The sequence below is a fragment of the Prionailurus bengalensis genome, chromosome C2, assembly GCF_016509475.1.
Source record: "Prionailurus bengalensis isolate Pbe53 chromosome C2, Fcat_Pben_1.1_paternal_pri, whole genome shotgun sequence".
In the NCBI taxonomy this organism is placed as follows: Eukaryota; Metazoa; Chordata; class Mammalia; order Carnivora; family Felidae; genus Prionailurus; species Prionailurus bengalensis.
The window spans coordinates 91,274,559-91,289,428 of NC_057350.1; the positions used below are offsets into that span (position 1 = coordinate 91,274,559).

At 38.5% G+C, this 14,870-nt stretch overlaps 1 pseudogene; it reads right to left on the minus strand.

Annotated features, from left to right (window-relative positions):
* Positions 1–8,314: 8,314 nt before the first annotated feature.
* LOC122491001 lies at positions 8,315–8,884 on the minus strand (annotated as a pseudogene).
* Between the last annotated feature and the right edge of the window lie 5,986 nt (positions 8,885–14,870).

Genomic DNA, 14,870 nt, shown 5'->3' on the forward strand with positions numbered 1-14,870 from the left:
CAATAATAAAAGGGTTAATTCACCAAACAAATATAGCAATCCTAAATGTGTTTCACTAAACAACAGAGCTGCAAATCATGTGAAGCAAAACACAATAGACTTGAAAGGAGAAATAGACAAATCCGCAATTCTTGTTCAGGGCTTCAGTGTTTCTCTCTCAACAGTGGTAGAACAACTAGACAGAAAAGCAAAAATAAATTAAAAAATAATAAATCAAAGTAACAAACAAAAAACCATAAGGATCTAGGCAAGCTCAACAACATAATCAACAGGATCTGAGGGCACTTGGGTGGTTCAGTTAGTTGAGTGTCCGACTCTTGATTTCCACTCAAGTCATGATCCCAGAATCATGAGCTCAAGCCCCACTGTCAGGCTCTGTGCTAGGTGTGGAGGAGCCTGCTTAAGATTCATCTCTCTCTCTCTCTCTACTTGTCCCTTCCTCACTCTCTTTAAAAACAAAACAAGGGGCGCCTGGGTGGCGCAGTCGGCTAAGCGTCCGACTTCAGCCAGGTCACGATCTCGCGGTCCGTGAGTTCGAGCCCCGCATCAGGCTCTGGGCTGATGGCTCGGAGCCTGGAGCCTGTTTCCCATTCTGTGTCTCCCTCTCTCTCTGCCCCTCCCCCGTTCATGCTCTGTCTCTCTCTGTCCCAAAAATAAATAAAAAACATTGAAAAAAAATTTTTTTTAAATAAAAATAAAAAAACAAAACAAAACAAAACAAAACAAATAGGATCTAACCACTAACCAATATTTTCAGAATACTCCATCCAATAGCAGAATACACATCCTCCTCAAGTGGCCTTGAAACTTAAACCAAGAAACTCTATATCCATAAAACAAACCTCAGCAGATGAAACAGAACATCTATGTATTTGCAGAATTCAGCTAAAGCAGTGTTACAGGGAAATTTATAGCACTAAATGTATACATACAGGAGACAAGAAAAAGAGGTCTCCTATCAATGATAAAAGCATTCACTTCAAAACACAAGAAAAAGGCAAAATAAACCCAAAGCAAGGATACAGAGAACCTAGATTATTTATACATTGCTAGTAGGCATGTAAAATGCTACTTCCACTTTGGAAAACAATTTGGCAGTTTCTCAATAAACTAAACATTCAACGACCATACAACCAAGCAAATTCACTTCTGTGCATTTACTGCAGAGATGAAAACCTACATTTGCACGAAAATCTGTACATGAATGTTTACAGTAACTTTATTTGTATCAACCCCAAATTACTTCAACTGGTGAATGGTTAAACAGATTGTAGTACATTCATACAATGGAATACTGCTCAGCAATAAAATGTAACAAATTATTGGGATACATAACAACTTGGACAAATCTCCACATAAGTACACTAAGTAAAAAAAGAATTAATTCCCATAGGTTAAATATGTCTGATTCAATTTCTGTAACACTAGAAATGGCAAAATTATAGAAATGAAAGACAAGTTTTTGGTTGACAAAGCTTAAGACTGAGAGACAGAGAGACTATAAATGGCAACATGAGAGATCTTTGTGGTGATGGAAAGTTGTTCATCTTGACACTGTAATGTCAGTGTATTGGTTATGATGTTAATCTATAATTTAAAATGTTACTATTGGGGGTAACTGAGTAAAGGGTAACTGAGATCTCTCTGTATTATTTCTTACAACTGTATGTGAGTCTATAGTTATCTCAAAATATCTCTTTTTTTTCAGTTTTATTTTATTTATTTTGAGAGAAAGTGCACGAGAGAGGGAGAGGGGCAGAGGAAGAGAGAAAGAATCCCAAGCAGGCTCCACACTGCCAGCACAGAGCCGGATGTGGGGCTCAAACTCATGAACTGTGAGATCATGTCCTGGGCCAAAACCAAGAGTCAGAAGCTTAACTGACTGAGCCACCCAGGTGCCCCAGAGTATTTTGTTTTATTTCATTTTGTTTTATTTCTAGAATGGAAGCCTATTTGCAAGCTGAAGAGAATGATTTAGTAGTAAGGGAAAATTTGATAATGCAAGTATGTGGGGCAGGGGGCAATTTCTGGAAAGCTGTCCTTGAGTGAGCAAGAAGGAAAGGTTTGGCCTTGGATACCAGCAAGGTAGGTGTTCACTAAGAGTAACAGAAGCAGAGTGTGGGCACAGACGCAGGGAGCTGGATGGACAAAGTGCCACAACGTGTGGACTTGTCCTTCTGAGAGCTTCTATTTTCTCAGGGAAACAGGAAGCAAGGTCATCAGCTTGAAGTGTGGACAAGGAGGAGGTGTTGGAAACTTGAGGGAAGAGGAGAAGGTGTAAAGAAGCATCAATCAGCAAGGTTATTCTGTGGTTTTCAATGGCCACATTTTGCTGGGAAGGTGCAGGCCCAGGAAGGCAGGGAATTGGGTTCAACCAGGGTTATTTTTGTTAGATAACTCCATGGAGAGAGAAAAGGAAATGAAGGAGAAGGTATATGCAAAGAAATAATAATGACAATGGCCAGCTATTGAATCCAAGCCAGATAAGAAGGGAGTAAGAAAATTGGGATGGGGGATGGTGGGGGCAGTGGTAGGGGAGAGATCCTGTAAAAGTGGTAGAATCAGTGGAATGATGGGTGAAAGGACTGTTGGAATCAGCACAGTAAGGGGAGTGAGCTGGAAAGAAGGAGGTACTGGTTGGACAGCAAGGTTGCTTGCACTGAGATTATGTGAGGGGAGCAGTTCTCACTAAATTCAAGGCCTGGGGCAGCTTCTCAAACTGTAATGCCCATGTGCATTCCCAGGAGTTCTTGTCGAAAATATCATTTTGTTTGAAGAAAAAACATACCGACTTAGTTCTTTCAAATACCAATGGACAATAAAGGGATCAAAAGAATAACTAATCAAAGTAGTCTGAGGCTCTCTCTGCATTATACCAGAATTCCAGATAAAAGTCATTGGTTAATTTAGCAAAGACGTTTTTTGGTACTGTGAATGATGTTTTGAGAATGTTTATTTTGTTAGAGGGCCCGGGAATATGCAAAATCTATTTGGACCATCACTCCTCATTCCCAGAGAGTTCCCCCCAAAACAGAAAAAACAGGGCAATGTTACCGTTTTACCCAGAAACAAAGTGTTTGATACCTTCCAATAGGAGATAGGATTAATAGGAGGTCTAAGTGGAACCTTTCTCCTAATCCTTAAATTAGATTTTGAAATTATATCACATTAGGTAATCCCTGAAGTATTGATGACCACACCCAAGAAACTGTGAACCCCCAAAGAAAAGAGGCAGGGGAGACAATGTATGTGTATGACCTTAAAATGTCCATGCAAATGGTAACCGTGACTGATACCTGGTTGTATTAGCTAAATAGCCACTTGCCCATGAGGAAGAGGCTAGAAAGTTGGTAAGGTGACAGTTCTATACAGTTGTTTGGTTCTTGGCAATCACAGTTGGACTGATTTGACTGGAATTTTCATTTACAATCAGAGTGTTTTGCATCAGTTAAATAAAATGATAAGAAAATGATTAAAATATGTAGAACCCCATTGGTCTTCCATGATGCCATTACCATAGCAGCTACATGTCATTTTGAGCTCCTCCTCATCCAAGGGTCTTATCACCTGGAAGTAATACTCCATGCAAGGAGCAATCAGATTACTTAAAGCATCTGCACTGAAGGGCAGAGGACTATGGTGCAGTGCTTGAACTGAGTGCAATGAAACTCAGGAATGTCCAGTGGTAGCGATGCCAGAGGCAGGTGGTGCTCTAAGGAAACATGCCTAAGAAATAATCTGAGCTACTCTCTCCCATCTATTCCAAAAACTGGTTCTCTAGGCGTCCCATTGATATTTTTACCACTCCATAGTCCCTATGTGAATTTACTCTTCACGTAGGTTAACCAAAGATGTTACAACAGGTACTATTCAGTATAGGACAGGCAATGGATGCTCAAAGAATCTAGAATTAGTTCTCTCACCTATTTGGTCCTCAAGCTAAACAAAATCATATTGGTTTTCTGCAGACTATAACTTTCAAGAATGAAATTTCTAATTAAATTATCAGCTGTGTTATTGAGGAATAAAATGTCCTTCAGAAGCAAGGCTTCTATAGAACAAAGTTCCCTCTGCTTTAGAATAGTTAACAAAGAAAAGAGAAATTCCAGAATGATTAAGTCAGTTTGGCTGTTTTTTAAAAGGATAACAGACAGCTGAGAGAGAGAGAGAGAGAGAGAGAGAGAGAGAGACAGAGAATGGAAAGCTCAAAACCTTAAATTCTCAATGCATATCCTGAAATCCCCAAATTTTCTATAATCATATTATAGCTATAGTTGTGTACCTGCAGGAGCCAAGAATCAAAGGCAAAATTTGAATCCGCAGTCTGCCAAATTATAACACCTGTTGAATTCAGTTAATCACCAGATCTCTGAGAGGAAAGTTAAAGCTTCGATTAGAATAAGCATGAGTCCAAGAACTGGTGTCGGCCCATATGGAAAGATTCAGAGGACACTGTACATACTGAGCCCCAAATCCCACAGAGCTGCACTTGCTATTTGAAGCTGTCTTGAGGCCATCTTTCTTCCCTCCTTTGCTAATGTCTTTCTTTGCTTGTAAATGCTGCAACTTTCTAACCTAAAGAAATTACACCTTTAAAAAAACTATGGTCAATTGTCTTCATTCCCTACCTCTTACATTTTGTATCTCCAGATTTTGTTTTCAAAAAAATTTTAGGGGCGCCTGGGTGGCTCAGTCAGGTAAGCATCCGACTTAGGCTCAGGTCATGATCTTGTGGTCGGTGGGTTCAAGCCCTGCGTTGGGCTCTATGCTGACCGCTCAGAGCCTGGAGCCTGCTTCAGATTCTGTGTCTCCCTCTCTCTCTGACCCTCCCCTGTCCATGCTCTCTCTCTCTCTCTCTCTCAAAAATAAATAAATGTTAACATTTTTTTTTAATTTTAATGTTTATTTGTTTTTGAGAGGGAGAGAGACAGAGCGCAAGCGGGAGAGGGGCAGGGAGAGAGAGAATCACAGAATCTGAAGGAGGCTCCAGGCTCTGAGCTATCAGCACAGAGCCCGACATGGGGCTCTTACGCATGAGCCGTGAGATCGTGACCTGAGCTGAAGTCCAACACTCAACTGACTGAGCCACCCAGGCGCCCTGTTATCGCCAGATTTTTAGAAAAAAATTAAAGTTTATATATTTATTGTTTTAGTTATTTCTACACCCAATGTGGAGCTTGAACTCATGACCCAGAGATCAGGAGTCACACATGTTCCTCCAATTGAGCCATCTAGGTGCACCCAGATTTTTTATACACTTAACTTATAGATAGGATATGACATACAACATTTGGAAATTATTATGCTATATCTAACAGCTGGAAATATTTTAATTATACAGTTTTATGACCAAAACCTGGACTTGATGACAATGCACACTAAATGAAGCTGAAATAAGATATTTTTAAAAAAATAATGGAATTCAAGGATTTAGTAGTTAAAAATGCTAAAGAACATCTATGAATTATTACTTACTATTTTCTTTTATTATGTTCCCCAGAAAGGCCCAGAAAAGACAATGAAACACATGTCAAAATCTTTGAAAGATGCTTTAATAGCTGTTTTTGTTTTGTTTTGTTTTGTTTTGTTTTGTTTTGTTTATAAGCACTATACAGTAGTGAGAGGAGATGCAATTGAAATGAGATTCCTGATAGAGATCAGAGGCATAGTGGTCATGATCGCCATGGGATGAAGAAAGTAATTGTGATAACAGCATCGTCTGAGACCCTTGGTGGCAACTAATTGGGGCATGGAGTTTCATAGATTCATAATACATGGACAGTCCACTAAAGCCTGTATTACATACGGTAGGTCGGACTGTGAAAATATGTATGAAATACACACACACACCCCAAACACACACCCAAATATACAGTGGCTCAACACCCTGAAAATATTTTTCTTGCCTAAATAACAATCCAACATGGTTCCAGGCTGGAGGTTGAAGGGAGAGGATACAGGTGTCACAAAGCCATCCAGTGGTTCAGGCTCATGACACATCTGCCAACTTCCAAAAAAATATGCTTCCATGGGGACCCTGAGTTACTCTGGAAGGAAAAGAATATGGAGGAGTCCATGTGAGAAGTTTTTATTGGACCAGGCTTAAAAGTGCCAAGCATCACTTGCCTAATAATTAATATTATTAAATATTAAGGTAATATTCAATTGACTAAAATTCAGTTTATGTGGCCACGTGCAGTTGCAGGGGAAACTGGAACTGTAACCTTGCTGTGGTCCAAGGAAGAAGACGAAGTCCATTTTGGTGAACAGCTAGAAGTTAAATAATAATATTAACAACAACAACAATAATAATAAAAGCCTGACTTGAATCACGATATAAGATCACTTGTAGCCATTCATCCCAATACCTGGATTCTCAAACCCACAGTATCTTATACTATGAGGAAGTGAGATCCTTTGGGAAACATTCTGAAATCATATCAAATATATGCTCGTTGAACTGAACATTCCTCTTATCCTTCCTTAGAGATCAGTAATCCTTTACAAGGGGAAAGGATTACTTGGAAATAAGTAATCTTCTGTACTTGGAAATAGGAAATATCCAAATCTTTTGAAAAATATTGATCTCTAGCTGTGAACGAACGGAATTTTCCTAGGGATATAGAATTCCACTGTGATCTCACAGCAGAGTAAGGACGCATAAACGTTAAGAAGTTATTGCAATTTTGGGGCTCAGGTGTTTTATGAACTCTTCTTCAACATTTCTCCAGAGTAGATAGGCAAAATAAAAGTATTTAGGAGATATCTTTAGGGAATTTAGGAGACCCCACTTTGACACCCTGAGCTGTAAGATACTAAAAAGTTTTATTTTGGAAGAAAAGATGAGGTGGGAGTATTTGACAGAAAATGTGAAGTAGAGTCACCCTTTTTACAAAAAAAAAAAAGGTAAATCAAGAGAATTTTTACATTATCATTCGTGACTTGAAGATATAAAATAGTGAATCCTATCACAGTTCCACTTTACTCAGACTTTGAACTGAGTACAAAATTCAAGTTGTGTCATGCTTAACACTAGATGTTAGTTCCTTATCAGAAATTAATCTGATTATAGCTGCTCTTCCAGAGGTTGTTTCCTAATGAATACAACTCTAGATAAATATTATCCAGCTTTTGATTTGAAATTGGTTTTTCCCTATTCCATGAAGTAAAAACTACCAGAAACATTGTGCATGCCTTTGCCTGGAAAGAGCTTTGCTATACCTTTACCATCTTGCCTCAGTTAGTATTTAACATCCTCAGCTCTGGAGAAAATGTAACCATCTAATAATTTCACAGTAGAATATACTGGTTCTTAGAATTAATGCTATCAGGGACGCTGAGGGGCTCAGTTGGTTGAGCATCCGACTTCAGCTCAGGTCATGATCTCGCAGTCTGTGAGTTCGAGCCCTATGTTGGGCTCTGTGCTGACAGCTCAGAGCCTAGAGCCTGCTTCAGATTCTGTGTCTCCCTCTCTCTCTGCCCTTCCCTGGCTTGTGCTCTGTCTCTCTCTCTCTCTCTCTCTCTCTCTCTCTCTCAAAATAAATAAACATTAAAAAATTAAAAAAAAAAGAATTAATGCCATCATTCTGATAGGAATAGTAAAGCAGGTCATGGAAATATCCTGAATGGGTATGACCTGGCATATGGAGGAAGTTAATTTTTTGCAGAGTAACATGCTTTAATTTACTATGATGCATATAAGGAAAGACAAATATGCCAATGGTACATTTCCAATTTGACAGAGCAATCTCGGAAGTATTTATGATATTTAGGAAAAGAGACACATCAATTATTAAGTAATGGAAGTTAAATTTTATGGAAACATGGGGATCTGCCAAAACAGCAAAGTGATAGAAGGAATGCAGAGACTATCAGGCTCTCCTCTCAAAACAGAAGGACCAATTTATACATTTTGCATCCTTTCATTATTTATTCTTTTTACTTTATTAATAAAAACAATGTGTTCATTTAATATATTCATCACAAGGGCTTAACAAGAGACTTAATTTAAAAAACAGAAACAGGGGCTCCTGGGTGGCTCAGTTGGTTAAGCATCTGACTCTTGATTTCAGCTCAGGTCATAATGTCACCTGCTGGGCTCTGCACTGACAGAATGGAGCCTGCTTGGGATACTCTCTCTCTCTGTCACTCCCCTTCCCTCAAAATAAAAAAAAAATAAACTTAAAAAAAAACTAAAACCAAAAACAGAAACAAAACAAAAATGACACCACAGCCTAAGATACAGAGTCCTCAACAGGAATGAAGGAAAGGACAGACCCTCTAAGGAAAAAACAAAGACAAAAAAGTAGAGTGACTAGACAATCAGGCAGGGTTCTTGGCTGGAGCCCTGCTTTGAGTAGGTTTCCTGCAGCTACTTCTTAAAGGCTGTAGGCTTTTTTTTTTTTTTTTTTCAGAGCTCAGCAGCATGTATTGGTCCTAAGGGCTATCAATGTTACAACGTTGGGTTCTCCTAGCCGGCTCTGGGGGAACAGTGGGATGGTCCTGATGGATATGGGAGACCACTATTTCTTCAGGATGTCCAGGCAGATGTTCCCCTGGGTGTCCATGGTGGGGTGGTAGCAGGGTGTTGCCAGCTGAGAATGTTAAATACTAACTGAGGCAAGATGGTGAAGGTATAGCAAAGCTTGTAAGCATAGCCAGTGGGGAACTTCCAGGAGAGCTTATACTTCAGGTCTTCCTTCATACACTGTGCCAAATGCTCCATGGATGGCCCCCACCTATTTGAAAAGTCTGTCTGATTCAGGAAGGCAAAATTCTTACATTGCCAGACATCCTGAGGGTCATCAGATCCTGCTGTAGCCTCTTGCCCACGGTGCCCAGCTGGCACCCCCCACTGGGCTCGGCTCCTTTGCGCTGCCATGGCTGTGGCCCCTGGGTCTGGAAAGCCATCCTAGCAGAGGACAGGGAACTCAGAAAGCATGACTGCAAATGCCTGCCTTTTTTCACTGTAAGAAAAACATTTGGTGGTATTGCAATGTTTTCATTTTTGAGGTTCTAGCTTTGAATGTATGCTCAATTTTCTGTTTCTTTCTTCATTACATGAATATACATCTTCCCAGGAATAGTGCCACAACACTTTGGTGTGATTCTGAAACAGAAGGAATAAGGTAATCCTCACAGTGATGTTTCTTTAAAAAACATATACATATTTTGCCCACTTTCCCTAGAAGGAGGTGTGGCCTTGGTTAAAGATCCTTAACAATTCCCAAGTCGCTGGCTGATGGTTTACCCAAAGTCAAGGCATTTAGAGCAACTTAGATGAATTGCTTACAAAAAAACTTTGCAGACAAGATATATGGTTTTAACTTTTAGAACAGGCTCAGAGTGTAAGAATATTTGAGACCCATGTAAATATTCTATTTTTCAAAATTCCTGAACTTCAGGAGAGGTTGTTCATAATCAGAGGAGTATGATAAATGTGTTGTGGATGTAAACAGACTTTCTTCCCCAGTCTTTACCTTAGTGCCTATGCTCACTCAATAGGCTCATGAACAAATGGCCCGAGATGCCATGGGTAACAGGTTCAAAGATGGCATGGTCACCATCAATGATTGCTCAGTCGACAGCAACAGGAAACAACTCTGATTCTCCAGGGCAGCGCCATGTCCCATGGGGACCAGCCCTGTGATATTGTGTGATAATTTAAATCTCCTGGAGTCTAGGAGCAGTAAAACATTTTTTCTTTACTGAAATAGACACTGGATTTAGATTTACCTTCCCTGCCCATCAGGCTTCTGCCAGCTCCACAATATGTGGACTGATTGAATGCCTTTATCCATCATCCAGTATATCACAAAATATTTCTTCTGAGGAATTAATTTTAACCATGAAATAAATAAAGTATTGTTTTGAGCTCATGGAAGACATGGTCTTCTTTTATATCATATTTTCTAGAAATAGTTGGACTTACAAAATGATAGAATAGCTTATTGCAGTTCTGTCACCGGCTTTGAGACACTTGTTTAAATTGTTGTCATGATGAATAAAGCACATGCTCTTAACCAGGAAATAATACATATTGTTTCTCCAAAGAAAAAACAAAACAAAACAAACAAACAAAAAACAAAACCTATGTCTAGGAACCAGAGACAGAAATAGGAGTCTTGTCTATCCTGATTGTAACTAATGGCCTACTTGAGGAAATCTTGCTTTCCGTACCCAAGACTTGCTTTCTGCTGATTGTGGGTCTATGTACCAGTAGAATTCAGCTACTAAGAGGGTTCCCAATGATCCATGCCTCCTGATATTCAACGTCCTTGAGTGATCCCTTCCCCTTGAGTGTGTGCTAGATTTAATGCCTTGCTTGTAATAAATAGAATACAACAAAACTGGTGGGATGTCATATTCTACCTTAAGTTAAAAAAGATTCTGGCTTAGGGGCACTTGGGTGGCTCAGTTGGTTAAGCTTCCAACTCTTGATTTTGGCTCAGGTAATGATCTCACGGCTCATGAATTTGAGCCCAGTGTCAAGCTCTACACTGGCAGTGTGGAGACTGCTTGGAATTTTCTCTCTCCCTCTCTCTCTGACCCTCACTCTCTCTCTCTCTCTCTCACTCTCTATCTCAAAAACAAACATTAAAAAAAAGATTCTGGCTTCAGTTTTGCTTTCCTCTATTACTCCCTCCCTTGCTTCTGATGGAAGGTGGCTGCCATGTTGTAAGCTGCTCTATAGAGAGCATTACATGGCAAGGAACTGAGGCCCTCAGTCCAGCAGGCCATAAGGAACTGAGTTCTGCCAATAACCACATACATTAGTTTAAAAGTGGATCCTCCTTCACTAGAGACTTCAGATAAGACCACAACCCAGACAATACTTTGCATCCTTACAAGACATTCTGAGTCAGAGGATTCAGCTATGGTACACCCGAATATAAGATATCCCTATAAGATAGGAGATAATGAATATTATTGTTTTAAGTTGCTAAATTCAACAGTATTTTTATTTTCTTATGTAGCAGTGGATAACACACAAAGTACCCAAAAGAGAAATGCTTTCACAGTGTACATAACATTAATTGATGAATACCATTTTGAGTTTCACATGCTTTGGGGGCAAATAGACAAAAAAAAAAAAAAAGGTTAGGTTTTGGCTCAGAAAATGTGAATATGAAATTAGTCATGTAAAAAAATTACAACTAATTATGATTTATAACCAATTCTGTAAAAATGAAACTATCGCATTTACCATATTTTCTTTCTTACGAAAATGCATATTTACATATTTTATATAGATAATTTTACTTTTCTTTCTCTTTACCACTATAAGAGGTTGTTGATAAACTTTACAAATTTCCACCCCCCTCACACGCACATACACACACACACACACACACACACACACATTTCAGAATATTGAATTGGGAATCACAGTGGATGTAGAGAAGAAATGTATATTAATCAGAAATGAATTATTGAGCATCTCTCTTCAAGGCCAATGTGAGTGTATATAAGACTTATTGTTACTTTATGTAGAGTACATTATCATTTTTTGAAATCTAATGTGAGAAGAAGGGTATTGTAGATATTGAGCAACTAATGTAGTAGATTACATGGGCACTTATTTTAATCTGCCTGGTATCGAAACATACTTTTATTTGATTGGGACCCCAAGAAAGTTTAATGGCAAGGCCCTGCTTTCCACAATAACAAACAGAAGGGAGCTGATGGCCTCACTTTCAGTTTTCTGGTAACTGTGGCATGGCTACGTGACCAACTCCTGGCATAAATGCAGAAATTCTAGCATCTGATTTGTAACCTTGAGGGTTTGACATGAAACTCAGAGGAGGGTTCAGAATCATCATGAGCAACCATTGTTTAGTCAAGAAGCCTGTGAGTTTGGCTGGAGTTTGGAGACTCTTTCTAATATGATTTTGCTGGGCATTTCTGCCCTCATTTTTAGACTTTGGTTCTCTAATGATTTGTTAATTGTGTATATCAATATTCCTTGAAAATATCTTTTCAACTTAAATTGGCCACAGATAGCTTCTGTTTCTTATGAATCCAAAGTCCCATTGATAAAAATAGTAGCAACAACAAAAACAACAAACAATAAAATAAAGATACTTACTCCTCACTCAGGTTGAAAGGATCAATTAGAAAACACATTTGAAAAAGACAAATGTTGCTAAAGATTACCAAATAATTTTAGCATCATGAAAAACCAGTATAATGATGATACATAGAGGAAACCAAAGAAAAAACTGGGACTCTAATTAATAATAAATATTACAAAGAATGTGAATGGAAATAATACCCTAGTATTTTTACTTAATTCAAAATATGTATATTTACCTTTTGCCAGGAATATCACTAGGTCCTTATTGTATGTTTTCATATATAACAGTCTTAACAAGCATATGAGGTTAATGCTAACATTATTTTAAAATGAACAAATTATTATCTGATAGCTATTGTGGCTTCATTATAACCAATTGGGTGATAATGGAGCGAAGAAAATGGTTTTGATATTATCTCTGAATCTAACTTTTTTTTTTTAATTTCAGAGAACTCCAAAAATTAGATATTTTGCCACAATGACTAATGTGGCAGACTGGTTGCACTGATTATTACAAATAATAGTTTCTCTGTATCCTTTGCAAAAATACTTTTCAGCAACTTCCATCAAAAGATGAAGTTTATTTCTTACCTGTGAGATCTAGGCTGAACTTATAATTTGTTTTGTTCCACAAAATATGGCATAAATGACATGGTATTATCATTTCAGTTAAGTTATTAGTCATTCTGGTCATTGGTCTTGACCAAACCTAGGTCAAGAGACATTGCATGTATCTTTCCTCCCTTAAGCCCCTGAGACCATTTGAACAAACCTGGAATGATCGCCTTGTCCTTGAGACAAGCTATCTAGTCCAAGACAAAATTAGACCAGCTACACTATCCCCCTAGTAGCCCTCCAGATGACCACAAATATATGAGTGAGACCAATCTAGATCAGTCAAGTTCAGCCTGAACCACACTCTATAGCCATCTTACAGATTCATGAGAGATGATGAATGGCAATTCCTTCAAGCCAGTAAGTTTTAGAGTGATTTGTTACACAGTAATAGTTAACTAATACCAGCATTAATATTTAGTATTCATGAGTATTTTAAAACACTATTACATCTATCGGCTCATGAAAAAAGGTTTATGGCCTCTGCAATCTGAATGTTATGAATTAAACACCTTGAGGTTTGGCATTCTGTGGAAAGTATTTATTCGTCCATAATTTTATGATTAGTCAAAACTAATTTAAGTAACTAGTATAGGGAATTAGGATATTTTTATATTTCCAAGAATTATGTTAAAAATCTATACACTGTAAGTTTCCTTGGATTGGGATCAAAGGAAGAAAAATATATTCAATGTATCCAACAACAACAGAAATATTATAATTAGTAATATTTACTGAATGCTTACTCTGCACTGGACTCTATGCTAGGTATTTAGTCTTTATTCTCATTTTTAACCCTAAGTGACACCCAATCTGTACTTTCTACAGGGAATCCATACATCCTCAGGGTCTAGTCTGATTAAGGATAAACCCACAGAGCATGAGCTGTCACACCTCATCAGAGTCAGTTTGCAGACTGCCAATACCCAGAGCTATTCTGGGATTTGGCAGAAGCAGCTGTAGCAGCACCTGTGAAACAGAACTTCAGAGAGCATCTAGGAGTAGAGTCAGCACAATAAAGTTTCTACACGGACTTGTGCATGGACGAAGTAGTATGGAGATGTCTGGGGTACATTGGAGGGGTTTCCAGTTTTCCAAAAAGCCCGAGGAACCAGCTATGGGAAAGACATTCAAGTGAGGCTTCTTTCTAGGTCTCAGGAAGCTGAACTATTGCTTAATGAGGTCCCAAGCTAACACACGGGCCACTAGAGAAAGCAGTTTTCCCGAAACAAAAGGAACAGCCCTTTTAACCCTCTATCTGTGTATTCTTAGCTTCTTCAGAATCATCTGAGAAACATGTTTAAAAGTACAGATTGCTGAGCTCATTTGCTGCATTTTCAGATTCAGTAGATCTGAGGCTGGGCTCAAGAATTTTTTGTTTTTATTAAGGACCTTCATTGAAGTCTCTAGTGAAGCAAATATGGAAAACATTACTTAGGTGGTGAAGGAATTAGAACATCTAAATCTCTGGCAGCAGTCAGCAAGGGAGGATGAAACTAAGTAGCAGGTTTGCAAGGTTGAAATAGTACAACCCCAGGCAAAGCTAAAGAGACTAGAAAGTGGAGATTGTGTGAAGCAGGGGCAAGTATTAACAGAGCAAGAAGAACCTAGAAGCAACTGGTCTCCTATTTCTCTGTGTGCCTAAGTAAATGGTTCATTAATTCATGGGTTCTTCATATAGTGAGTGTTACCATGGATAAGGGACATTTCTGGTTTCACCAAATTAAAGGTTTGGTTATAAATTACCCTTGCCTTCAAGGATGTCACAGTTTAATAGAATAAATAGACACATAACCAAATAATTGAAAAACTCATGGCATTGATGCTGTGATAGATGTATAAACAAAATGAGATGGAAGTAGAGAAGGGAATTAACTCTATTGGGAGAAAGGAGGGGTCAGGAAAGACTTTGGTAGGACTTGGTCTGGAAGAATGGGTAAGAGTTTATCATAATGCATAAAGGATGAAGGACATTTCAGTTAGAAGACACTGTGTGCAAAGGCAGTGAAAGAATCAGACATTTTGAGTGGAGCGTATAGAAACATATTTTAGCTAGAAGGGAGAGTGCCAGATGGGATAGGGAGATAGAAACCAAGTAAACTGGGATCAGGTACTAAAAGTATCTTGTAATCTTATGCTAAGAAATTTGAAAATTATCCAGAACTCCATGAAAAACCGA